The sequence below is a fragment of the Artemia sp. Qi Xiang Cuo genome, chromosome 5 (genome assembly GCF_049724085.1).
Source record: "Artemia sp. Qi Xiang Cuo chromosome 5, ASM4972408v1, whole genome shotgun sequence".
Lineage (NCBI taxonomy): Eukaryota > Metazoa > Arthropoda > Branchiopoda > Anostraca > Artemiidae > Artemia > Artemia sp. Qi Xiang Cuo.
Window position 1 is genome coordinate 58,323,661 of NC_142798.1, and position 21,727 is coordinate 58,345,387.

The 21,727-nt window shown below is 34.2% G+C and overlaps 1 pseudogene; it reads left to right on the forward strand.

The window, feature by feature from the left end:
• The first annotated feature begins 269 nt into the window (after window positions 1–269).
• LOC148952320 (glycerol-3-phosphate dehydrogenase [NAD(+)], cytoplasmic pseudogene) lies at window positions 270–21,727 on the forward strand (annotated as a pseudogene).

Here is a 21,727-nt window from a genome sequence, read left to right on the forward strand (position 1 = left end):
ACAGTATTACAATAATACAGAGGATTATAAACAAGAGTTTATAAATAGGATGAGGAAAACCTATAAGGTCGTTAGACAAGAGTTAGAAAAATGTAAAATAAACCAAGAGTTGAGAAACCAACCCAAAGTCAAAGGGAATATGAATTTTAAGATAGGAGATTGTGTCTATCTAAAAAATGAGGCAAAGGTGGAAGGCAAAAAACTTTTACAATAAATATGCTGGACCTTACAGAATAATCAAAAAATACGACAATGATTTTACTTTTAAAATGATAAACCCCGACAACGGAAGAACATATAAGGCACAAGTTAGCCGTATAAAAAGAGCCAAATACCCGGAAAGATGGGTATCGAGACCCTTATCTACAGATTTGTCAGACGCGGAAGACGAATTCCCCAAGTCAAGGCTAGCCGAGTTAAAATCTTTCAATTTCAAACAATATTATTTTTTAAAATGAGAGTGACGAGGAAAATTTTGAAGAGTTCTTAGCTATGAAAAATCTAGTTGTCCCCGAGAGAAAATATTTAATACCAGTAGCAATAAAAACCCCAAAGGGTTCAAAAAGTTCATGGGCAGAAATCTCAGAAGAGTTAGACTACCCTATCCCCAAAAACCCAATTTTTTCCCGATAGAATTTCGACCCCTTGTCCCACCAAAAGGTTTCCAGATGATATGGTGTCACCAGCAACCCCGATAGAGAGACCCCTATCGTTACAGGATGAATTAAATAAAGCTATGGAAACCCCTGGTGTAAAAATAAAGAAAACTCCACCCAAGGACACAAACAAGAAAAATTTGAGAGAAGCTATGGACATAATCAATTATCCTATAATAACAAGGCAAAGTACCTTACCTTGGACCCTTGAATCCCCTGAAGATGAAAATCTAGGACAATATCATCACATAACGGTATCCAAAGTTAAGCCCAAGGAATACAGATAGGACATCGACAGATGAGGACATCGTTAACAATGGGAAGGATGATATGTAACGGGATCAAAATAAAAAAAAACTCAAACCTTCCAAATTAAAGTTACCCATGTAAAATAGAATCACCCAAAATATGAACCTAAAGATTCAAGTAACCCACAGATCAAATAACTCTCGATTTTTTGGCTGCTTTAAACAAAGCAAACAGATGTATCTTGATTGAAAAAACTTTGTATAATCTTTCCCACAGAAAATGTAGTAGCAATAAATAAATCCATCTCTGTGTCACAAAAATATGCAATAAATATCAGTGTGACCAAATGTTATGCGACAGGTGACCAACAATATATTTAAATTTTAAGAGCTTGAATTTCCGAACTTTCAAGAGTAGGTAGAATTTATTGGACAAAAAAATAGCCATGAGAGATACAAAGTATGTTTACATAATCTAGTTACATTGTTTCGAAACTAAGTTTAGAGTCAGGTGTTCCAATGTAACCAAGTTGTATTGTCCTGCAACAATTTTCATCGCGATAAATTATAAGCTACCTGGAAACTAAGTGACAAGTCGTCAGCAATAAATTTACAAAAGTAATACTTTGTTTTGTCAAGAAAAATTCAAAAATGCAAATCTTATAGCTATAAATCGTATGAAAGTTCATGCAGCCGATTGGTGTATTCCTTGTCCAATAAGAATATAGGACATGCTATTTGACCAATAGGTCCAACGTAATACACTTTTTAGAAACACCTTGATGTCACCTCTGGCGAAATTGGATAGTATAGTTAGCTAGAACTTGGCAATTTCGAGCAGTCTAGAGGCGTCAGTCTAGGGCAGTCGAGAGCAGTCTAATGTAAGTGAACCTATGATCTAACTATTAATAACTTTTGACAATTTATTTGAGATCATTGATAGACCCATGTTGCATTACATACATCTCAGTATATAATTTTATCCAAGTGCCTATGACAGTGAATTAATTGCAGATAATTTGATGACCCTGAATCAGCTTTGTATTGCTAATGTGAGTAAAAATAAATACATTACTTTCTTGAATTTATCTCTCCATGTTAGTATTTCTCAAGATAATTAGTCCTTGTGGCTCCAACCGCTCTCTAGGGAACCTGAATCCTAGTACTCTTATTTCGACTCAGTATGGCCATTAACATACTCTCCCTGTTTGACCCGCTATTTTTGTCCCCCGTCACACGAAATTCCCCCTCAAACTATGGTATAAAGTTTATATAGCCTCACTATACAGAAGTAGAAAACCCCAATTTGGAAACGCAAAATAAAAATCCCCCCATGTGAACCAACCTAAACTAACCCCCCCATTAGATTTGTGAAGTCAAGCGGCTAGCTAAGAAAATGCTCAAAAAAAGCGAATGTCGACCTTTTTACATGCTAATCAGTAAGTCACACGATGCCAATCAATTTTTTTTTTTTGGGGGGGGGGGTCTCATATGAACGACCAGGACGACAAAAAAGAAAAAAAGAATCCTCGGAACCTTATTCCGACAACTTTCTTCAGTTCTGACATAGGCCTATGTTTACTGAAAATTGTATGCCAGCTATATGAAACAGTAACCCCCCCCCCTTGTTATATCCAAATGTTTAAATGTTGTACAGGTTTCAGTAAAAATCCTTTTCAAACAGTTCGTGGTAACGAACTGTAAGCAAGGAGCTCAATAGTAACCGAAACTCTAAAAAACGGAATTTGATACCAATAGATACATCAAAAGAACTGTATTTTTATGCTGATTTTAAATATACAAATTTAATCATGTTTAGTCTTACCCATCAAAAGTTACTAGTCTGAGAAAATTTGCCTTATTTTCGAAAAAAGGGGGGGAACACCCCCTAAAAGTCATAGAATTAAGACTTAATGAAAATCACACCATCAGATTCAGCGTATCAGATAAACCGACTGTAAAGTTTTCAAGCTCTTATCCGCAAAAATGTGGAATTTTGTAGTTTTTGCAGTTTATTTGTTTTTCTTATTTGTTTTTTTCCCAGAGGTGATCGTATCGACCCAGTAGTCCTAGAATGTAGCGAGAGGGCTCATTGGAACGGAAATTAAAAGTTTTAGTGGTCTTTTTATAAGTGACAAAAAAAAATTGGAGGGCAACTAGGCACCCTCCCGCGCTCATTTTTATCCCAAAGTCACCGGATCAAAATTTCCTGATGGTCATTTTGTTCAGTGTAGTTGTAAAATCTAATGACTATGTCTCTGAGGACGACTTAATTTTCCACAGTTCCCGGGGGAAGGGCTGCAAGTTATAAACTAGCCCATTGCTTACATATAGTATGGGAGATTTTTCATATAGTCAGGGTTTTTTCCCGGTGAGGGGGGGGGGGACGGGTTGGAAGGAGGAAGGTACGAGGCAGGATCTTTCCATTGAGGAAATTTTCATGGGGGAAGAGAATTTCCATGATGGGAGTGCTGGAATTCCCAGCATTATATAAAAGACAATCAGAAATTAAATAAAAAACAAGTTTCTTCAATTGTAAATAAGAAGTAACGTTGTAGCTTATAACGAGAAGAAATTTTTAAGTATATAAGAGGGGTTGCTTCTCCTCAATAGCTCGCTCTTACGATAAAGCTTTTTTTTTTAATTTTAAAATAGGTTATTATTCTATTTAAACAGCCTTTGAGATTCAAGAGTCACTTAAATAACTGGAACAAAAATCAAACTTAGGTTATTAAAGGTTATTATTAGTTAAAAAAAAGAGTTAAAATTAATATGTAAATTTTGTTTTAATTATTCATGTACGGTGAACCAAGTTCAAAACCTGCATTAATTCATAAACGTTCAGAAATTAAATAAATAAAAAAAAACTAAAAAAATAAAAAAAAATAAATAAAAAAAAGTTTTTTTTTAACTGAAAGTAAGGAGCAATATTAAAACTTAAAACGAACAGAAATTATTCCGTATACGAAAGGGGTTCTTCCCTCCTCAACGCTTCGCTCTTTACGCTGAAGTTTGACTCTTTCTCACAACTCTTCTTTTCAAAGCAATAAAGAATTTAGCGTAAAGAGCGGGGCGTTGAGGAGGGGACAGCCCCTTTCATATACGGAATAATTTCTGTTTGTTTTAAATTTTAACATGGCTGCTTACTTTCAGTTAAAAAAAGGTGTTTTTTTTTATTTAATTACCGTCATAAGAAGCACATATGCGATCAAATAGTTGGCGTAAATCCCTGGCAGCAACACACTCGGTTAGACGAAGGACAGCGTAAATACAAATATGTAAAACAAGTAAGCACAACTTTGTGAAAGGCTCGTGTTCCCAACATTGAAAACACTTCGATATTTCACTTGATTGTTTAAACCCTTAGTTACGCGCAAAAGTCACCTATCCCACTTACTTAAGTTTTATAAATTTTGCGTCCACTTTTAGAGTACACTTTACCTGATCGGCTTTCCTCGGCAAGAAAAAGCTCCCTGTTAGCGATTTTTAAGGAAGAGGACTATAGCTCGCGATGGAACATTATCCTGCCATCACCATGCGATTGGAGCAACACTTTAGGGATGCCCTGGTTTCTTTGTTTGTTTTTATTCCTCTGCAGTCAATTTAAATTTAATACGAGAAAATGGTACGGTTCAAAATCCTTGATATTCTCCTTGATATTACAGTCTGGAAAACAGAATTTGCGTACAATTCTTGCAAGGAGCCAAAAACGATTGTTGTCACTTGTCCTTAAGCCACAGCTTACAGTGTGTGAGCTGAGTTTTTTATGGGGGTTAGGGGAGCATGTTCCTGCTTTTGAGCGGGAAAACTCCATTTAAACAGGTGTGTATAGCAAACAATTTAATCAAAGAGATTGAAATTCGAAAGCACTTAATCTTATTTCTTTTTTACTTTGACACGTTCAAAATAAGAGCGGGCTATCTTTTTATTTGACACGTTCAAAATAAATAAGCATGTGAAAAAATCTCAAGAGAGCAAAGAGAGGTTTGTCCTTATTGCGAGGGCTAGCTATTATCAAATATTTTTATTCTACTCTGAAACATAAAAATGACACAACTAGCGAAAAAAAAACAACTTAGAAGTAATGGAAGCCCTTGACATTTGAGGGATACATTTATATTTGAGAAACATTTGGGCATTGTCCAGACCCCCAAGAGAACGTATGTGACCTAATTTAGAGAGAGAGGCGTTGTAATTCAAGTGCTAGATTTCAGATTATTGACAGATCGAGTCTTAAGGAATTTATTACATGACTCTTGCATGATCAAGTCAGATAATTATTGCAGGCACATGGATATCACAAAGAATTATTATTTAAATTTCCGAAGAGAGAAAGGCTTGAAATATTAATTACTTATAAACTAAGGGTAAATCCGGGGGAATGGTAACTCCATTAAGAGATACATATTGTTTTTATTTTGGAGGGATGTCTTGAGAATAACTATTTAAATTTCTGAAGAGAAAGGGTTTAAATTTTAATCGCTTACAGAAACATCCATAGAAATCAAGTAGTGATGGGGCTATAAATCCAAAATGACTATAATATGAATAAATTTTTTATTAAAATTTCCGAAGAGAGAAAAGGTTAAAATTTTAATCACATACCTAAAATAGGTAAATCTGAGGGGATAATGACCTCCTCAAGATATACATAATTTTTATTCGGGTCGGATGAAATCTATTTTACATCTTTTATAGGAAATCTACAGTAAGTATATTTGACGCGGGAATTTTAAATGTATAATAGTGATCCCTATAATACACAAGTACCAAGTGAAGAGTGCAATTAATATAAATTATTGTGTAGTATTGGGAACATACATAAAGTCGAAATGAATAAAGTTGTATACATTTTAGGCAATGATACGACATCCATTTAACATCCATATCCCAACCATCAAGGAACCCAACCACTAAGAACCCCAACCACCAAGTACCCCAGCCGCCAAGGACCTCAACCTTAAAGGACCCCAATACCCCCCCCCCCCCAATTTTGGACCCTCCCCCTTTTTATTTTTATACTTATTTTAGAAGTTTATTTTTTTAACTTTTTTTTAACTTTTATTTTTATTTTTTTTTAACATATAAATATTTGTCGACTTTCTTTACATGTCTTAGAATGGCATGAAATATACATAAGAGAAAAATTTCAAATTTAATATTTTCGAAATACAAAATGAGAATGATATAAATATGTTAGTCGTGACTTTTACTATTAGAAAAATCGTGTTCGTAGTAGTACTTTTCTTTTTTCTGACTTGGAATTTTTTGGAAATTTTTTTTATTATTATATTTATTTATGCAGCTGTATCAATGGTACTCTATGGTTGCTCTGACCCACTACACGGCTATCCCAGTGGTACTCTATGGCAGGTTATCGACACTACCTAGTTTATTGTATGAATTAAATCAGTAATTTTTACACATTGGAAGGATAAAAACCTGTATAATATTTAAAAAAGTGAAAATAAAATATTAAAAGAAAGTTTGTGCACATGATTACATCATCATTGCGTTGAATGCTGACAAGAAGAAATATTTGAACTATAAAACAAGCATAAATGGTGATCTTAGTGGAAATGTATGCGTACGTTGTCATGACAGCGAGGAGCTAAATTCCTTTGGAGTACCAAAGAATTTCCATTGTGCAAATGGTGGATATACGAGGGTATCCTTCCAAGAGAAGTTAGTGCTCAAAGATAATGCAAACATAAAGATAATCTTCGATGATGGGGGACAACTCATCGCTACTGTTGGTGGTAAGACATTACCTGGCTGTAGATCATATCGTCACCATTCTGTTGTTAGCATTCTAAAGAAAACAAGAAGAAGACATGCATACTCCTGCACTAATGTCAATAATCATATCTTTTTTACGGACCAAACCTGTTATCTATATAAAAATAATGTGACAATAAACAATGAGATCGCAGGCAAAATAAAAATGGCAGAGGCAGACAATATCATCAATAAATATAAAGATGAATTGATGGAAAATCAAGCGCAAATGAACGTTATTACTACTATTGATCATATAGTCAATGAACCCAATAATACCAAAGACGAAATGCATATTGAACCTTTAGGTGACATCCCAGTAAAAATTTTGTATGACTCAAAATGGATTAATGATTATTCTACTGATTGCGAACTAAGAGAAGACAATAGCTACAGTATCAATATAGAACATGATGAACTATTTTGTAGATCAGATTCAAAATGTTCAAAGTTGTTCAATGATACTAATAATGTATAATACATATTTTTATGTTAATATTCTACATTTCATTATTTATTTAAAAATATTTTGTGCATTACTTTGTTATGTAATCAGTATTTTTAGGGTACGCTAGCACGTCAAACGTTTCGAATGTCTATTAAAAAGTCGGAGATTTAAGAAAAGGAACTTTCAGGGGCATGATGCTACTAGCAGACTCATAAGTCTGTTAATTGAAGCACTGTTAAATGATGAACTGTTAAATGATGTCCTGCAATCACTTTTGACTATTAAAAAGGGGCCTTTGTATTTTTAATCGAATGATCCTGTTTCGAAGTTCCTTAGGAAACACCTTCGATACGAAGTGCCCTGGTCTAAAAAAAATAATCATATATTGTGCCCATATCGATCTTTACTATAAAAATTTCAAACCTTCCAATCACTTTGAACTATTAAAAAGGGCACTAACCCTTTTAATTTCCAATCGAATGACCCCTTTTTGAGTGTCTACAACCTCATTATTTATAAAAACCTGATATGATCCCAGGGTATAACTTACAGCGCTTGCCCTGAGGGCTCTGAGAGGGTTAGTTCCTAAAACTTTTAACTACGTTGAACAAAATGGCTATCTCAAAATTTTGATTGGATGTGTTTGGGGAAATGTGTGGTAAAGCTTTCTAATTTAGTTAATTATTAATTGAGTAAAAATATATTAAGACGCAAAAACAAAGTTTCAAAATACCCCTTTTTAAGATAAAGATACAAATCGTGGAATGTGTGGGCTGGAGGGAACTTGCTCAATAACCAAGTTCCTGGCTAAATGCGTCAATTTACCGGAAGGACGTGGTTAGGGTTTTCATATATATACCCCGATTTTTGGGACTGAAGGCAGACATTTTGATTTGCCGGGTGAACCTCTGCCCGTTTGTTTTCTCATTAGAAATACCTTGGACTTTGTCTTATAATCGTAAGTGTCTAAGTATCTAATTTATATTTTATTGTTGTTTTATTGAGACTTGTGGGCTACTTGGGACAGCCAGTCCCAGTAGCCAGAATATATCCAATTTTATTATAGGGTAAATGAATAAAATTATTGTATTCGAGACGAATTCTCTACGACCTATTTTTAGCCTCTCGAATATACTCAGTCGGTACGCCTCATTTGTTCGGTCATAGCCTAAGGCACGCTACCGAAGATCAATTACCTTAGGGTCAGAGTTTATCTCCCCTATAAAGGGAGAATACAGGCATCTAAGACTACAACCCCCAAATACCATAAAATAAAGCTTCACAACATCTGGTGGTCGCTAGAAAAACTGGGTCGAGAAGGCTAAATACAAATAGTAAATTGAAATAAAATGGCTTTACCAGAGGAAAAAATGACTCCCCTATCAACAGTACTTGAAATTGCAAAAATTATACCAGAATACGCGGGAAATTCAGATGTAGATGAATTTATCGAAAAATTAAAAATTTTCGACGAACTAACAGAATTGTTTAAAGATAATGTCAAAGAGCAATGCGTTGCAGCCAGATTAAAGGGAAGCGCCCTTAAACATTTTGAGGCAATTAAGGAAAAAGAGCCCAAGGACATCAGTACTCTAATTGAATCTTTTAAAACAAGATTCATAGAGACAATCATCTCCGAGAGGCTAAGAACAGAGGTAGTCACATTCGATACCTCAACTAGTATCAGGGACTATGCTGACAAAATTTGTAGATCTGTGTGTTTACAATTAGAAAAAGGCGGAAATGACGAGACGGTACAGAAAGTACAACTACATACTTTTACCCAAGGGTTACCAAAAAAGTTATTAAGACTAATATTATCGCGAAAACCTGAAAATTTAGAGCAGGCTATAATACTAGTCGAAACAGAGGTAAAAATTGACGAGACTATGAAAAAGTTTGACCAAATGTCAATAAATAACACAGGAGCCCAAGAAAGTAAAAAATATGAAAGGGGACAGAAGAGGATGAACTTTGAGCAGCCGAATCGTGAACCAAAAAGGCACGAGGAAGGCCAATCCTTCCCACCATGGACTGACCCCTCTCCATTTGACGACCAATCCCATGGTATTAGATCCTTAATGACTTGGAATACCAAGTATTATGGAGACCCAACTCCTCCTCCTGAGGAAAATTATAGAGCAAATGGTGGCAGGTCAAGAATATATAGAAATAGATATAGACCCCACGAGGAAGGGCAAATTACAAAGCAATATAGTAAAAGATTCAATTGCTACAATTGTGGCAAACCAAATCACTATGCGGCAGATTGCTGGCATAAAATACCCAAAGAAGGCCACACGTACAAAACAAAACACCAGTTCAGAACGCAGGGGGACAGAAATTTAGAAAGGCAGGGAACAAATAATACTTGGCAAACACCTAATAATATTCATGAATTCAGGCCTAGAAGGCACACGGTTAATAATAACCAGGGTCAAAGTAGCAGCGCTGAAGAAAACTGGATATTCCTAGAAATTTTTGGCCAAACAGTGGGCATTTAAAAAGATAAATCAGTCTGTAAGGGTTGACAGAGATGTTTCCTTACCAAGACCCCTATATAGTTTAGAATGCTGCGACACAAATGCAAGTAATAATAATCTACCGATTCTGCGTTGATTTAAAATTCAGTGTCTTCAAAATTAACCATATTTACTAGATACAGGCGCATCCAAATAATTAATTTGAGAGGAAGTCTTTAATATATGTCCTCCTAGTGTCAAAAATCGAGTAAGTAGATGCCAAAATACCCTAACATCAGTGACAGGGCACAAGCTGACAATTTCGGGAGAATGTCCCCTAAAATTTAGTGCAGGGGATAAAGAAATAACAGTAACAGTAATAATATGCAAGCAGCTACCATTTCCTTGTATTCTAGGAGTAGATGCCATCAGAAAATATGGGATTGTATGGGAACCCATACCCAATACAATCACAATAAACCAGGCAAATGAAAGTAATAGGCAAATTTGCGTAACAACAAATAAAGAAAGTGAAGATTCGAATTATAACCTAATAGTAAGCGGAAAAATCACAATAGAAGGGGGAACGACAGCTCAAGTTCTAGCTACATTAAATGAAAAAGATGGAAAGGTTAAAACGATGAATGCCGTGATAGGGGGGAACACCATAAAAGAATACCCAATGATTTTCGTTAAAAATCAAGTTATAAATATTGGAAATGGTATAACATACTTAAAACTATCAAATCTAAGTAATGATAAAATAAAACTGAACCAGGTAGAACTTGGATCAGTAGAAAAGATTTCAAATTCAGAAATGAAACATATGATCAGTCCAGAATTAAGCGTCAACTTCACATCTAGCCAGGAAAATTTATCCTCATTAAAACCGCAACCACAAGAAGAGTATGGAATGACGAAAACGGATTTTTTGCAACAATTTGATTTAAAACATTTACCGGAAAACTTAAAAACTAGGGTGGAAAATATTCTTTGGGATTTTAAATGGACTTTTGCAAGACAAAAATAAGATTACGGATTAACTCACTTAATCACGCACAAGATATCAACAGAGGGCCCTCCAATCAAAAAGTCACCGTATAAAACACCTCACATTTAAAGCCAGGGCTAGAAAGCCAAATAAAAGAAATGGAAGATCAGGGTATAATTAAAGAAAGCATTAGTGATTGGTGTTTTCCATTAGTGATAGTCAGAAAAAAGATAGTACCGTGAGGTGATGTATAGACTTGAGAGCACTAAACGTCGTCACGGTTAAAGACATAATGAAGTTACCAAGAATTGGTTCGATTTTAGATGTGTTAAGGAGTTCAAAATATTATTCTAGTTTTGATTTAATATCAGTATATTGGCACATGGCATTAGATACAGAAAAAATGCATAAGGCTACAGTAATGTTAGACGATGGCAGAGTGTTCATATTTCAACGGATGCCATTCGGCTTATCATTTAGTCCAAATTGTTTTAGTAGGCTAATGAATTTGGTGTTAAAAGATATCGAACCAGGAAGGAAAAAAGATACCTTGGCTTATTTAGATGATGTAATTCTGTTTAATGAAAACTTGGAAGACCATTTGGTCGGACTTAGAAAAATATTGGAAAAGTTTGAAAAAGCTGGCTTAAAATAAAAACCAGAAAAGTTAAAAATTGTGGGACCAAAATTAGTATTTCTTGGACACCTGATAAACCAAGGTACTATTTCACCAAATCCATAAAAATTTACAGTCATCGAAAATTTACAGCCTCCTAAAGATAAAAAAAGCTGCAGATCAGAATGTAGGCTATTAAGCTATTTTAGACGATATATCTTTGACGAACCTTTTAGAGAAATCAGGTAAATTTGAATGTCCAGAGGACGCAAAACAAGCGCTAAATGAAATAAAAAGGCAACTATTACTGGCACCAATACTTAAGTTACCAGATTTGTCACAAGACTTCTGTTTGCAAACAGATGCTTCGGGGTACGGTATGGGGGTCATATTATTAAACATTAATTCTGATGGAGTAGAATCAATAGTTCAATACGCCAGTAGGTCACTGACGGAAGCAGAAAAAAAATACTCGACAGTTGAAAGGGAGTGTTTTGCAGTTATAGTATTTACAGAATATTTTCGCCAATTTTTACTTGGAAAAAAAATTATATTAAGAGTAGACCAAAAATCATTAGTTTGGCTACATACGATGCAAAATACTTCAGCCCGGCTGACACGGTGGATACTGCGTCTGCAAGCATATTCATATGCTCCAATATATATAAAGGGCTGTACAAATATTTTACCAGACTATTTATCACAAAATCCAGATAAGGAAGAAAATGTGATAGCAACCATCCAGAACGAACTGGAAGGGATAGAAATACTGTCTAATGAGAATATTTCAAAGCATCAAAATAAAGACGATTTTTGTTTAGTAATGAAATCCTTTTTATCAAAAGGAACGGAACTGCCAGAGCACTTTAAACATATTTTAAAGGACTTAGATAATTTTGATCTGGACGAAAGTAAAAATCTTCTAGTAAGATACAATCGACCATCGCAAGAATATAGAAAAAATTACTTAAAAATTATTCCAGTGATTCCAAAATCTCTGGAAGGAGAAGTTTTACAGATGGCACATGCAACGATTGGCTGTCACATGGGAGAAGCAAAAACTATGGGGAGACTGACGGGAAATTTTTATTTTCCAAAAATGTACTCAAAAGTAAAAGCTTTTATACAAAGCTGCAAAGAGTGCGCCAAACAAAAGTCACCACCAAAGATCCCTAGGGCTGAATTAGGTCAATACCCCACCCCTTCAGGGGTAGGACAATTTATATCAATACACGGGTGAGGATCAGAGGGTAGTTTACCAGTTACCAGGAAAGGAAACAGGTGTGTACTCACTATAGTCGACCATTTTAATTCATATTTTTACGCTTTTCCAATTAAAGATGAAAAGACAAAAACCATTGTGAAAGTTTTGGTAAATCGTCTATTTTTGGAACACGGGATTTTCCCTAGATTTTTACTTAGCGAGAATGGGCCATGTTTTAGAGCCAAATTATTAGACGAAATTACAGAATATCTGGGGGTTAAACGATGGTTTACCTCGTCTTACCTTGCAGCAGCCAATGGGATGGTTGAACGTAAGCATAGGGAATTAGCTTACATGCTGGGAATACATACAAGAGAGGGAAATGAAAATTGGGATGAACATTTACCATTTGTAGTCTTTGCAATAAATACGGCTTTTTCACGTACCTTAAAAGAAACGCCATTTTTTTGCAACACATAAGAGATCCCAGAATTTTTTTAAATAAAAAAGAAAATGACAGAATATATTACAACTTAGACCAATATAAGCAAGAAATGGTGAGACGAATGAAAAAACCTATGGAACAATTTAAAGACAATCTGTCAGATGCTAAAACAGAAAAAAAATAAAAATATTACATAACAAGCAAAAATAAAACGACTTACTGTCTAGGAGATTTGGTTTATGTTCACAAAACGAGTCTAGAAGGAACAAAAAAGTTAAAACCGACCTTATAGGATTACAAAAATTCTACCAAATAACTTAACATATGTTCTAAAACATCAGCATAAGGAAAAGGAAGAAGTAATACACCATAATAGAATGAAAAAGGGATATTTTTCAAAACCGTGGAAAACAGAGCCTATACTTTCAGAAGAAGAAATAGAAGAAACGATCTCACCAGTATATATCTGAAGAGCATATGAATTTTATGACCTTTTTAACGACCACAACAGTTGGGAGAAGTGGAAGGAATACTTAGCACAGACTTGGCTACAAACTCTCCACAACAAACAAGAAAAAAAGAAAAGTTCAATATACATCGGATACAAGCGATGTAAGCGATAAGAAGAGCCTCAAACACAACCTACTGGTTTAAGACATAATAAACCAGAGGTTGAATCCAAATAGGAAGAAAAATTGGAAGAAACCAAAGAATTATCTAATTTTCATACGCTAGACTCACCTACAGTCGTAGCGCAAAAATGGCTTTTAGAACAAACGCCATCTACCAGACGCGAGCTAACAGAATGTGACACAGAAAATTCTTCGACAGAAAACGATATAGCTAAACCTGGGCCATCGTCAAGAAAACCTTCTTTGAGAGAAAAATTATGGAGAACAGTGAAGAAACCAAAGGGGCAGCAAGAAGTTCCTTTGTCAGCAGCACAAGTCGCTAAAACACTCATGAAGAAGGCCAAAAATCAAGAGAAACAGCGATTAAAGAGATTTGACAAGGCAACAAAACAGCACTCGGACTCAGAGCCTTGTAAACCACACTATAGAAACCACGGAAAAACTTACGAATATTATAAAGAAGAAAAGCAAAAATTTGGAGTCCAAAACTCGGACCAGGAAACGGAGAAAGGCAGAACAAGCGCAGCACCCAGCAGATTAATATTTGAATAAAACAATAATAATAAAAAAAATTAAATAAAAATCAAACGAGTATAAAAGCCACTAAAGAAATATTTATTATGAACGTCACATTCCAACGCCTAATTATTATTTCCGATCGGAAGTGACATCGTAGGTTCCTGCAACAAATTTTGTTTCAAATATGAGATAGGCCTATGCGAACGGTGAAATGTCAAATTGACAAAACGAATTAGGCTTCAATTCAGAGAAAAAGGAAAATAAGTAAGGTCACGTAACTTTTAAATGGGTGTAGTAAACCTAATTAAATTATACATATTTAGAATCAGCATTAAAAAACAATTCTTTTGATTTGCATATTGAAAAAAAAATTTTTTTTTTTCGGGGGTGGATAATTAAAAAAAAAACGAAGGAGGATGGTTTACTGAAATAGGGTCATTGACAGCTAGCAAATTTGGAGTTGAGCTCAACCACGGCTGGCCTCTCGTTGTTAAGTACATGCAATGCATCTACTGACCTTTGAAACTCTGAGGTGACACTTTCAGTCGAATTTGAAAAATGGTTTTTGAAGAATTTTAAAATAATTATAATGGGAAAAACAGCAAGAGTTTACATTATGTGGCCACTACATGTACAAGCTGGCTGTAATCTTATTATAATTAGTTATAGTCTAAGAGAATATTTTTTTTATTAGTTACAAATGGTAAAGAGAAAAAAAAAGAAATTTTAAAGAAGCGCTATAAAGGTTTAAGCAAAACTTAGAATAAGCTTAGAAACAAAAAGAGTGCTAGGTAAAGGAAACGAAAAGCGAAAAAAAATAAAATAAAATAAATTATAACCTAAAAACTTACCAGAATGTAAAAGCCAAGGACAAAATCCATTAAAAATAAGCCAAAAATTAACCCCATCGTCACAAGCAAACCACAGTTCATTGTTAAAGATAATAATTTTAACTCTAGCGATGTATTGGATCTGAGAAAACGAATTGGCACAGGAGATCCCTAGTTTAAACAATTGGCTTTCACCTGTGCCAACCCAAACACCCAAATCCCAAGCCGTCGAACCTTTAACAGAAACTAAACGTATCCACTTTTTATTTAAAATATAACCTTTCACAACAGCAAAAACTCTCAGTAATGAGCATAGATTCATTCTTGTAATTCTCCCAAATTCAAGCTTATCAGTAAACCGCAGACTACGGAACAACGCATTCAAAGCTATTCAGCCTTGCCAATTGGATTATTTTCTATCTTTCCTTGGCAAAATGGATCTTAATTAAATCTAGAATAAAATTTGCAACCAGTATATGGTAAAAATTCAATTTTTATAAACAAATGAGTGCTAAAAATGCTGCGAAAAACTTAAATAAAAATTGTCTAAAAATCAACTGAAAAATACAGTGCTTTTGTAATACTAACACTTTGGGACTGAGAAACTTAAATAATTTAAAACAAATACAGTTTGAAAAAATTATACAACCACCCCCCCACCGCTTATAAATATGGAGATAATGAATTTGATCATAAAGGGCATTGAAAAAGATTATGGAATATATAAATATAGGCTTTAAAAAAAGATATATTTTACTGAAAAAGCATAAAAGACTTGAAAAAAAAACATTATTCTCCACTTAAATATCGAATCAAAATAAAAATAGAATGGTTCAAGTTGAAAATATAGCCAGAAGAAACTAAAAGGAAAATAAACTGAATGAAGTCAGTTAAACTCTGTTATACGCACTTATTAGACTTGCCGAACGAACTAGTATGAAAATTATACTAAATAAGTACAAATAAGTAGCATTAATACTACGGAGCCACCGTTACATTGGTAAACGCGGGCCGAGATTAGTAGACATATTGGACAAATGCTCAAAGTAGTCAAGAAAAGAAATTTGGCTCTCATATGTGGAAGCGTTTTCAGAAAATGACTAGCATGACATAAATTGAAAGTAAGGCACATAAAAGCCTTAAGAAATTGACGTTGAAACCTAAGAATTTTACTTAGGTTTAAAACCACTAAAAGTGGGAAAGTTAAAGTGAAAATAGTCATTGTCACTTGTATATCAAAAGCAAAATTACAGTTTGCCACGAAGGCCAGGTATTTTCGGCAGACGGGCCACTTTTTCTGAAAAAAGAATAGCCCAAGAAAAAAAAATTGTAGCCACCAATTATTAAAACTAATTATTTTGTGTGCAGGTTCATAATAGTCTTTTTAGCTGTAGCTGATGACAAGAGAACTTAGAAACGTTATAGGAGCTACCAGAAGGCAGCCCTGGTAAGCAAACCTTCAGAGTACGGGCACAAGTCAATTGGTAGTGCCAAAACAGGTAAAAAGACGAATAGCTAAAATTTTTAGCTTATCAGATATAAGCTGTAAGCTAAGCCTTGTCCCAAAAGGACATTAAAACTGGAAAAAAGAGATGACAGTCGAATACTATATTAAACTGTCTCAATGACCGGAAATTCAAAAAAAAAAATTTCGTATAAACGAACCGACATAGAATAAGATGAACAAATGTTATTGACGAAATATACAGTTACAAATGTATTTTGCAAACCTTTAAATAAATATGGAATTTGCATCGTATAAAATTGCAAATTTATAAATTTTAATAACAGTCGTATTGTAAGAACTGTTGCTAAGCCTTTAAATAGCAGCTAATCACAGTTCTGTGTTATAGCGCATAGATGCATTTGTTAAGGTTAGAAACAAATTGTGCAATTATTGTAATTACCGTTTAAGACTTATCAGATCAAAAGTCTTGCTGAAGTGATTTAAAATTGTACAAAGAATAAAAATTGCAGTATTTAAATAAATTTTAAGATTACATAGTTATTGTCTGTTTTTAAACAATTAAGTTATGCATCAACATAACTTATGTCAGTATAAAGAATATATAAAGATAATAAATTGGTATTTTGAGTGTTCTGTTTTAGAAAGAGAGAGTATACCAATTTCTATTTTTGCTTTGTGAGAAATCTACTTAAAAAATGCTTCTTGTGTGGTTATATTACGACATAGTGTCTTAAAGTAACTTTTAAAAATTTTAACCAATGTTTATGGGGTAGTTGTTCTTTTCAAGTTTTGTGACTTCTGGTCAATGTATAAATCAGCGGTGTTGTTAAAAAAAAATATTCTGTATCAATGCTTTGCTAATATGAGTGTTTAATATGGTATTTTGAGTGTTTAATAATTAATACTAATTTTAATATGTAAAGAATATAAATACAATTAAAATCCAACCAGAAACGGAATGTTTCTATTTTAGCGGCAAATAATTAGCCTCTTACTTAAAAAAAAAATTGTTTGTATATATTAGTGTGTGATTTTTATCCTTATGTATACAAACGTTAATGCTTTGTTTGTGAGCTGATATCAATTTTTTTCTTTAGATCACAGACCTAGTTTTTTTTTACAACCTATTATTGGTTAATTTTTGCCGATACCAACCAAATTTGGATGCAACTTCAGCCAATTTTGGTTCATGTATGATACTAATATCAACCAATTTCTGGTGCATTGCAAGAGCTTGTAGTTAGCATCTCCCACGATAATGTTTGTATCCAGGACCGATATATTTACCTTGTCCGAATTCAACGTCAACAAAATGCACTATTAAGTGAGAATTTACTGCTAATTTATTGACTGACAAATGAACCTAAATTAGTAATTGTCAATGCTGAAGATCTAAAAGCAAATTGCTTATAGCCTAAACATTCATTAAGTTAATGTAAAATGTGAAGAAAATGTAAAGTGTTGTGTTTAAAGAATTCTGTGGTTACAAAACAAATTGTTATATGTATTTTACCCAAGGCATTTCTAAAACGAAATATAAACGGAAATATCAACCACACGGTAATATCAACCACGAAATATCAACCACATCACACAGATAAATTAAATTATTAATGGGAATTAAATTAAAAAAAAAATCATAAAAATTTTCTAATATAAATCTAATTTAAGCAAAACCACTAATATTATGTTTAAGCCGCTTGGGGTCAAGTAAAACATAAGATGCATATGAAGAGGATAAAAGAGCAATTGTCAGTCCTAGAGACAGAGAAAGAGAAACAAGGATGAATTTCGAATTGAAATCCTTCGATAAAAAAAAAGAACGCCAATATTGGACCAGAAACATAACCCTAAGGAAACCCATTGAGGGTATATGCACATAATGACCCAAAGATGGCAGCATAATAGCTTTAGAAGAAATTAAATTGTTTTAAAAGTAAAATATTGAGAATTGGGACAATTCTTCTTTAAATGGGGAGTATTGTGGTAAAGCTTTCTAATTTAGTTAATTATTAATTGGGTAAAAATATATTAAGACGCAAAAACAAAGTTTCAAAATACCACTTTTTAAGATAAGGATACAAATCGTGGAATGTGTGGGCTGGAGGGAACTTGCTCAATAACCAAGTTCCTGGCTAAATGCGTCAATTTACCGGAAGGACGTGGTTAGGTTTTTCATATATATACCCCGATTTTTGGGACTGAAGGCAGACTTTTTGACTTGCCGGGTGAACATCTGCCCGTTTGTTTTCTCATTAGAAATACCTTGGACTTTGTCTTATATTCGTAAGTGTCTAAGCATCTTGTTTATATTTTATTGTTGTTTTATTGAGACTTGTGGGCTACTTGGGACAGCCAGTCCCAGTAGCCAGAATATATCCGATTTTATTATATGGTAAATGAATAAAAGTATTGTATTTTAGACGAACTCTCTACGATCTATTTTTAGCCTCTGGAACATACTCAGTCGGTACGCCTCATTAGTTCGGTCATAGCCTAAGGCACGCTACCAAAGTTTAATTACCTTAGGGCCAGAGTTTATCTCCCCTATAAAGGGAGAATAAAGGCATCTATGACTACAACCCCCAAATACCACAAATAACGCTTCACAACAAATGGTGGGTGTGAGAGGGTTGTTAGTTGCCTTCCAATCACTTTCGAATAATAAAGAGGGCACTATCCATTTTAATTTCTAATCGAATGACCCCTTTTTGAAGTTTCTACGACAACGCCTTCTATAAAAACCTTATATGTCCCCAGGCCCTAACTTACAACCCTTGCCCTGAGGGCTATGAGGGGGGTTGTCATCCTCAAAGACCTAATTTACGGAACTTTAAACTACGTTGAACAAAATGGCTATCTCAAAATTATGATTTAATTTCCAATCGAACGTGGCTTTTTTGAAGTATCTGCGACAACGCTTTCAATAAAAACCTTATATGCCCCAAGGGCATAACTTACAACTTTTGTCCTGAGGGATGTGGGTGAGTGTCCTCCTCAAAAACATAATTTCTCTCTGGAAATCAACTACGCTGAACAAAATGGCTATCTCAAAACTTTGATTGGATGTGTTTGGGGAAAGGTTGGGCGTGGAAGAGGTGTTAGTTGCCTTCCAATCCCTTTCGACTAAGAAAAAGGACACAAGCAACTCCAACTTCGTATCAAATCAGCCCTTTTCGAGGTTGCTACGACAGCTCCCTCGATACGAAGTGCCCTGGTCTAGAGGGAAAAAAATAATAATACATTGTGCCAACATCGTTCTTTACTTAGGCAGCACGATTGCGCTGCCTATGACTTAAAATTCATAAGAGAGGTTCATAACCACTTGGTTGCTGCTAAATATATGATACAAATTTTAAGTTTTAATGCTACACAACTGCGGTCCTTATATATAGATATATATATATTTTAAAAATATTTTTTTTAATTAGAAAAAGGGTTTTATCCCATTAATTTTCTTTAAAATGAGCCATTGAACAACTCTATACAATGTTTCAGGGCCAAACTATCTGTAGAAAAGAAAAAAAAGAAAAAAAGATGACGTTTAGGCAGAATGCTGTAAGTAGCTGCCTTTTTTCTTCATTTTCAAGCCAATATATTTCCCTTGCTGTTCAAGCCAAGGGACAGAAAGTTTCCTATATAGGGGTTCGGACAAGGTGGTTCTAATGGTGTACTTTTTGTTTTATTCCGACTATGTTTTTAGGAATTACGGGTTATTATATTTCTTCAAATTAAACTTGATCGTCTCTAACTAGGTTGCTAGCTACCACTAAAACCCGGATAACCTTATAACACTTCAATCAATATGGGCTACAGATCGTTCTTCAATCTAACATACTATGGACTATATTTCGTTGTTTATTGAAATTTTTTTTAAAAGATGCTTTTATTATCTTCACTTTTACAAACTATGTGCCGTGGATTGTCATTTATTAGGTTGCAGCTATATCCGAATATCGTTGTTTTTATGTAAATGACTTTTGAGGGGTGTTTTCCTGTTTTTTTCGAAAATAGGGCAAATTTCCCAGGATCGTAACTTTTTATGGGTAAAAGTAAACTTGATGAAACTTATATATTTAGAATCAGCATAAAAATCCAATTCTTTTGATTTATTTATTGATATTAAAATTCCGCTTTTTAGACTTTCAGTTACTACTGAGACGAGTCGCTCTTACTATGCAGTTCGTTACGACGAACTGTTTGACTACCATTGGAAACCGGATTACAAACAGAACAAAAACCTATGGCTTTTTCGCTCTTACCATGCAGTTCGTTACGACGAACTGTTTGACTACCATTGGAAACCGGATTACAAACAGAAAAAAAACCTATGGCTTTTTCTTATTTGGAATAGTAAGAGACGATCTTCAGAGAATGAGGCATCAAACTAAGCCAAATATGTGCCACGGTTTGTTCTTTACTTGATTTCAGCCATCTCTACAGCTACTACAGCTCCAAACTGGATTAGTTTAATTGTCTGTTATATAAATTTTGGAATCGTTGTGATGCTTGTTGTTGGGTGTCTTCTAGCGACAGAGGTCGTAACACTTTATATTTCGTCCAAAAATTTCATTGCCTCGATTTTTCAGGCTTTTTGCTTTAGCTGTTCGGATTTATTTAAAATAAAATGTAACCTCGTATGACGTCATATATACCCAAGACATCTTTTTTCTCTGTTGCATCAATAGCTATGAGATAGACTTTGGTCCTTATTGTAATTTATTATCATATCTTATATTATAATCTATAAGTGTGCGTTGGTACAATGGTACGAATACCCTGTCGGAGAGGATTTTTATATCGTTCTTTACTATAAATTCAAAATATAATTCCTCGCGGCTGAAAATCCAGTCATTAGTTATGGTGGGAGCAAACATAGCAAACGAGGTTGCATATGAAGTTATTTGTGAAGGGAATAGGCTGTGCTACAAAAGAAATGAGCCAAACTTTCAAAGACCTGTTTTAAACAAATTACTTCAGAGTTGCTGTTGTTGATGACACACAAACCGTTGAAGCCTGTGGAGCATTAAAAAATATTGTTGCCTGTGCAGCAGGATTTTCAGACGGTCTCCTCTATGGACATAGTACAAAAACGGCTATCATTAGAATTGGATTGATGGAAATAAAAATGTTTATTGAAACATTCTTATCGTTATCCGAAATATCAACATTATTTGAAAGTAGTGGTATCTCTGACTTATTTGCTAGCTGTTACGGTGGAAGAAATAGAAGGTGTTCTGCATACAGGGAGAAACATTTATGATCTGGAAAAGGAAATTTCAAATGGGCAACGGCTTCAAGGGCCGTCTACTGCTGAAGTGTGAAGCATTATGCTAACGAAAAAGGGCCAAAAAGTTTCCTTTATTCACAGCAGTACATAGAATATTTAATTTTGAAATCCAACCAAGGAAACTTCTGGATTATATTTGA